Genomic DNA, 7402 nt, shown 5'->3' with positions numbered 1-7402 from the left:
CATGTCTCAGCCTCATACAGCAGTACTGACTCCACTGTGAGGGTCCATGTCTCAGCTCCATACAGCAGTACTGACTCCACTCTGAGGGTTCATGTCTCACCTCCATACATCAGTACTGACTCCACTGTGAGGGTCCATGTCTCAGCCTCATGCACATTAATCCAATGCAAGGCAATCCAGGCAAGTGCCCTCCGGACCTTCAGATCATGTTCCCTTGAAGCAGTCCAGATCCCGAGATTACATTACATTACATTACAGTCATATAGCAGACACATTTATCCAAAGCGACTTACAATAAGTGCATTTAACATAGGTAGGCAAGACAACTACCAATCACCAGAAGTCTTAAGTGCATTCTCTTCTAAAACAAGCAACTAAGAATTGCTTTCTTACCTACCTACTTTCTTAAACAGATGAGACAAATAGGAAGATCAAATGAGCAAGAGTTAAAACAAATTAGTGTATCAAAATAAACAAGATCCAATAAAACAAGAGCTCGTACAAATAATTGACAACAAGTAGGCAAGGCTAAGAGGAGAAGGGTCTGGGTAGTGTTTCCTGAAGAGGTGGGTTTTCAGCCTGCGGTGAAAGATGGGCAGTGACTCTGCTGTCCTGACATCAGTGGGAAGTTCATTCCACCACTGTGGGGACAGAACAGAATAAAAAGCTGTGACCGTGTAGATCGGCCAGAAGGACCTCTGAGCAACGAGGAAACCAGAGATATTTGAAGTCCTCCACTGCCTCGAGCACCGTCCGTCGGCATTGGCAATGGTTTTGTCCTCTGTGTTAACTGTCAACATCTGAATTAATTTATGAATGAATGAATGAATGAATGAGATGCTTTGGTTGTGCTCCGCCCCTCAACGGGGCGAGAAGGTCAAACCGTGTGTGTGTGTCATTGTTTAATATGTGTTTGTGTGCATGCATCTCATTTTGAGTCATTATATATTCATGTTCAGTTCAGTCGTACATAATGAATAAATAATGAAAAATACACGTAGAGGTTATTTTAATACATTCATAATTCATAAAGTAGAGTTTATTTTAATAAATTAATAATTCATAAAGTAGAGTGGTGTGAAGTGGTGTTTCAGGTTAAAGGCTCTCATGTTCCAACATACAAACCTGATGAATTTTGCAACACTTTGCAGCGCTTTACAACGTTTTGTAGTCGACACACACAGACGCATGTGTTTGAAAGACAAAAGGAGATTTTCAGTTTTTTGCATTTTAGTGTTTTCCACAAAAACTAAAAAAAACGCGTCTACTGTATAATGAGCACTTGGAATGGAAACACTTTGTTACAAACAGATACATAATAATAATACTAATATAATATGTTATTAATATTAATGTAATAATAGTTCTGTTGTTACGATCCCTGACATAAAACCTTATAAAAACATAGTGTTAAACATCCAGACTCCCTGTATCCACAAGTCTGAGGTTTCCTTTTTGTATTTCTTAATTTTGTTTACACAATTTACATTTAAATTAACATGGTGTGCCTCACTAATCATTAGACTTTAATATAATAATATAATAATGCCTCACTAATCATTAGACTTTAATATAATAATATAATAATGCCTCACTAATCATTGTACTTTATTATAATAATATAATAATGCCTCACTAATCATTGTACTTTATTATAATAATATAATAATGCCTCACTAATCACTAGACTTTAATATAATAATATAATAATGCCTCACTAATCATTGTACTTTATTATAATAATATAATAATGCCTCACATCATTAGACTTTAATATAATAATATAATAATGCCTCACTAATCATTGTACTTTATTATAATAATATAATAATGCCTCACTAATCATTAGACTTTAATATAATAATATAATAATGCCTCACTAATCATTGTACTTTATTATAATAATATGATAATGCCTCACTAATCATTAGACTTTATATAATATATGATAATGCCTCACTAATCATTAGACTTTATGTAATAATATAATAATGCCTCACTAATCATTAGACTTCATATAATAATATAATAATGCCTCACTAATCATTAGACTTCATATAATAATATAATAATGCCTCGCTAATTATCACTTTCAGCCCAAACCTCCCAGGATCGAATCCCGACTTGAGGCACGAGAGGCACCGTCCAACGAGCTTAGGCGAAGGAATGGATGGTTGTGACATCATCCCAAAAAACGTCACTTCCGTCCACTCCTATGTTATGAGTTGTAGAAAAACACATCTAGTCGGATTTCTTCCTTTCTTTGTGAAAACGAGCCTTATTCAACGGCCGATAGCAACAAAATGGCCGATCGCGGTTACAATATTATTGTTCCGGTGGATAGACGAGACCCCTCCCCCAACCCCCAGACAGCCTTTGTTTACATCAGCGTGCACATTTTGGTTATTGGTTATGTATAACATAATGGTTATTAGTTTATACACATGTATAACATAATGGTTATTAGTTTATACTGTGCACAAGAATGCTACACGCACACAACAGTCCTTATAGTGGTGCTGGCCAACGGCAGAATGAACTAAATAGTGTTCTGAAGAGACGAAAAGGTCGACGCAAACACTGGTGATATTTTATTATAGGACGCAGAGTAAACAAACCAAGGTTTTGGCAGGTAACTGCCTTCAGGGCATTAGTTTAAACACATTTATAACAGAGGTTATTAGCAGTAGTCATTATCAGTGTTAAAGTGGCTTCCAGAGCAGAGAATGAATTCACTGGTTGAAGTGAAATGCCACGAACCAATTATACTGTCAGCTTACTGCTTATGGTAGTCCATCCTACCCCATGATCACGCACGCACGCACGCACGCACGCACGCACGCACGCACGCACGCACGCACGCACGCACGCACGCACGCACGCACGCACGCACACACACACACACACACACACACACACACACACACACACACACACACACACACACACACACTGCCATTACATTAGTGCACAGAGATACAACGCAGTAGACTGGTGACACAGCTATTGGTCAGCTGTGCACACATAATGCAATGGGTGGCAAAGGCAATCTTGCGCGTGCGTGCGTGCGTGCGTGCGTGCGTGCGTGCGTGCGTGCGTGCGTGCGTGCGTGCGTGCGTGCGTGCGTGCGTGCGTGCGTGCGTGCGTGCGTGCGTGCGTGCGTGCGTGCGTGCGTGCGTGCGTGCGTGCGTGCGTGCGTGGTGTGTGTGTGTGTGTGTGTGTGGGAACTGTTTATGAGCGGGTGTTTGTGTGTGTTCTCTGTGGCGCCATAAGTGCGTGCGTGTGTATTGGAAGTGTTGCAGGTACCAAGTATAAAGTCACTTTCCATCCCTGATCTACTGTCTGTGCACAGCGTATAACCAACACTGCACATGCTTTGGGTTCTCATATCCCCCGATGGGTATATGGTCTATTTGAGTACATTTAGATGGGTATATGGTCTATTTGAGTAGATTTAGATGGGTATATGGTCTATTTGAGTACATTTAGATGGGTATATGGTCTATTTGAGTACATTTAGATGGGTATATGGTCTATTTGAGTACATTTAGATGGGTATATGGTCTATTTGAGTACATTTAAATGGGTATATGGTCTATTTGAGTACATTTAGGACTATGTGACATAATTGTCATAGAGAGATTATTTTGATCTGGATTTTCAATTCAAACAGTGGAGTTCTGCAAATACTTTTCACTGAGCACATCACCGGCTATGCACTTTAACCCCCCATCTACCCTGCTACATATATTTTTGAACTAATTCTGGAATAAATGGTCTCATGCTCGAATGACTCTCTCTCTCTCTCTCTCTCTCTCTCTCTCTCTCTCTCTCTCTCTCTCTCTCTCTCTCTCTCTCTCTCTCTCTGTTTTGCTTCAATATGATGAAATATGAATGATTGTCATTTCTTCTCTTCTCCACCTGTTACCTTAACGATGTCTCTGTAATGAATAATGAATAGAAGACACACACACACACACACACACACACACACACACACACACACACACACACACACACACACACACACACACACACACACACACACACACACACACACACACACACACACACTCTGTGATGAAATATACATGTGTCCTTTCTTCTTCTTCTATGGTTGTGACCATTAAGTGACACTCTGGGTTCTTATAAAAATATAAAAGTGCTGACAGTGTTGTAACTGTTCTCTATCTTTATATCCGTCCATCCATCCATCCATCTATCCATCCGTCCATCCATTTATCTATCCATCCGTCCATCCATTTATCTATCCATTCATCCCACTCTCTCCACCATAGTGTCATAACTCTCTCACCACAACAAATCAAGCAGAAGGGAGAACGAGCACCTTTAAAACAGCTCTTAAAAAACTGTCTTCAAAATGAATAAATAGAAGTGTATATATAGTTTTTTTCTAGTGAATTTGTATTTTAGTCATTAGTTATGATGGCAGCAGGTCTGGGTCCAGTGGCTAGAACGATCATGAGCTTTGAACTTGGAGGCTCCCCTCGATGCACCTCCTACTGGCTCCACTGTGACACTGCATTGTGTCTACGTAGGTGGTGCACCTCCTACTAGTCCATGAGCCAGACAAGATTTCATTATCGAAAGAGTGGGCAAAACCATACCTATATTAAATTGTTTATAGGGTCAATATAAGTAAATAAATATATGATAACCTTTCCACAGGAGCAGCTTTTTCATACTTATCACACATTTTGTTATTTTCCCCATACGTACATGACAGGTGAAAAAATGACAACATTTTAAAAATAGTTATCATAATGAAACTTCCCCAGTTGATTACTTACATGAAGACAATGATTTATCGTATTACAAGTTTTCTGAAATTGTATATTTAAATGTGAAAATTAGGCATTAGGAAAATATGCCCGAATTTGCATAACTTTGGAACATTGGACAAAGCCAGAGTCCACATTCTTATTTCATTTTGCTAAGATGTTGGAGTCAAAGGTTTTAACGAGGGAATATTCAATATCTGGCTCAATTTTGGGGCTCTGGCTCTTGGACTAAATGCCTAATTTGCATATTTAAATATACAATTTCAGAAAACGTGTAATACGATAAATCATTGTCTTCATGTAAATAATCAAGTGTCATTTTTCACCTGTCATGTACGTATGGGGAAAATAACAAAATGTGTGATAAATATGAAAAAGTTGCTCCTGTGGAAAGGTTATCATATATTTACTTATATTGACCCTATAAACAATTTAATATAGGTATGGTTTTGATAATCATTGCTCAATTTTGGGGCTCTGGCTCATGGACTATACTGGCTCCTACTATATATATATATATATATATATATATATATATATATATATATATATATATATATATATATGTATATGTATATGTATATGTATATATATATATATATATATATATATATATATATAAATAAAAGTGCCTTAAAGGACAGTTCTGGTATCCTCAGTAACTTTTCCAGACCTGTGAAGAAAGCTCTGTAATGTTTAAAGGAATTGGAGTCGTGCTCGCACCCTCAATGTAAAGATGACTCTTTATTAACCCTTCATCATCATCATCCTTACCTTGTTGTCCCTTCATCCCAACCACGCGCGCGCGCGCGCGCGCGTGTGTGTGTGTGATGTATTATTAATGTATTGTGTATTTTGTACCATAATGGGACAAAGTGACAGAGTGTTGTCACCCCTCTACCCCCCCCCCCCCCACGGTGCTATATCTAGGTCTCTGTCACTTAACACACACACGCGCGCACACACACACACACACACACACACACACACACACACACACACACACACACACACACACACACACACACACACACACACACACACACACACACACACAGTGACAGTAGTTTTTTTTTGCAGGATCAGCACATTGAAACTCTTCCATTAGCTTTTACTGCTGGGGGTGAACTTTACTTTCTGTGTGTGTGTGTGTGTGTGTGTGTGTGTGTGTGTGTGTGTGTGTGTGTGTGTGTGTGTGTGTGTGTGTGTGTGTGTGTGTGTGTGTGTGTGTGTGTGTGTGTGTGTGTGTGTGTGTGTGTGTGTGTGTGTGTGTGTATTCTCTGTTTAGAGCTAAATAGCTTTTGGGTTGATGTTTTTTCCAGTGTGTCTGATACAGTAGCTTTCTGTTTGTTTTCTCATCATTGTCTAACCCCATCCCTCAAAAAATGCAGTTCGCTGGGCTCATTTAAAACAGCCTTAAAAACTCCCCCCCCCCCCGTTCTTGTACATATAGCCTTTTTCCCCCTTTTTATTTTTTTGTTGTACATAGTGTTATCTTTTTCATTTTTTTTTTTATATTCGAATTGTGGTGCCACTATATATGTCTATGAATTGAATACCAAGGCCCTCATTGGAAACAAGACCGCAAGGACTTTCATGAACGGACCTGTTAGACAAAGTATTTAAAATGTAACTGTGCTGTTTTAATTTTTTTGCCTAATAAAATATTCAATCAATCAATCAGTCTCTGCCGGACTGAAAGGCAAGGCGAGAGAGTATGTTTTGCACCCTGTCCGTCCGTGTGTCCATCTGTGTGTCCATCTGCCTGTGAGCAGATTTTATCCAAACATCAAGCAAATCGGTACACAGTATCTCTATAGTCATGTGATCAACACGGATCTGTCCGATTTTCCATATTCCATCCTGATTGGCTAAGGCTGGCTTTCAAAGTTTGCAGGATTGGTCAGTTTTGAACAAAATGCCTCAAATCATGAACGCACCATGCGATTTCCGTGAAATTTGCACGCACATTCCCACTAGGCCAAGGAAGAAATGCCACCCTTTTCACATTGGCCTGTTATAGCGCCACCAGCAGGTACAATTTCACAAGACAAATTTTTGGAACAAAATGCCTCAAATCATGAATGCAGTGTCCAATTGCTGTGAAAAGCAGAGGAAGAAATAGCACCCTTTTCACATTGGCCTATTATAGCGCCACAATAACGTACCAGACATGGCGGAGACCTGTGCTCCGAGGAGCACTTTATCTAGTTTTTATTGCTGCTACAATGTATGAGGAACGAGAACAAAATATTTACTCTCATATACACAAGATATAATAATAAAGAAACCTTGAACATTATCAGTCTTTGGCCTACAAATATATAAACTTGGGTCAGTGCAATGAATGGAGGAGTCTGACTTTACCTTCCCAGAGTAAAACGTCTTTGGTACTAAACCCAATATACTTCTAACAACACAATATCCAAACACTTATGACAGCACTCACGGGCTTGAGAGTGAACAGAACCTCTCCGTGGAATAAATATTAAATAAACACCACAAACAGCATGGAATACGTTTACACACACTGGAGCGATTTAGAAGCACTTTATAAGAAAACTAACACCTAAGTTGATTTAACGTTAGTACATGTGTTT

Source organism: Gymnoscopelus braueri, assembly GCF_963280865.1.
Source record: "Gymnoscopelus braueri genome assembly, chromosome: 14".
NCBI classification, from domain to species: Eukaryota; Metazoa; Chordata; class Actinopteri; order Myctophiformes; family Myctophidae; genus Gymnoscopelus; species Gymnoscopelus braueri.
This window is presented reverse-complemented; position numbering follows the sequence as displayed.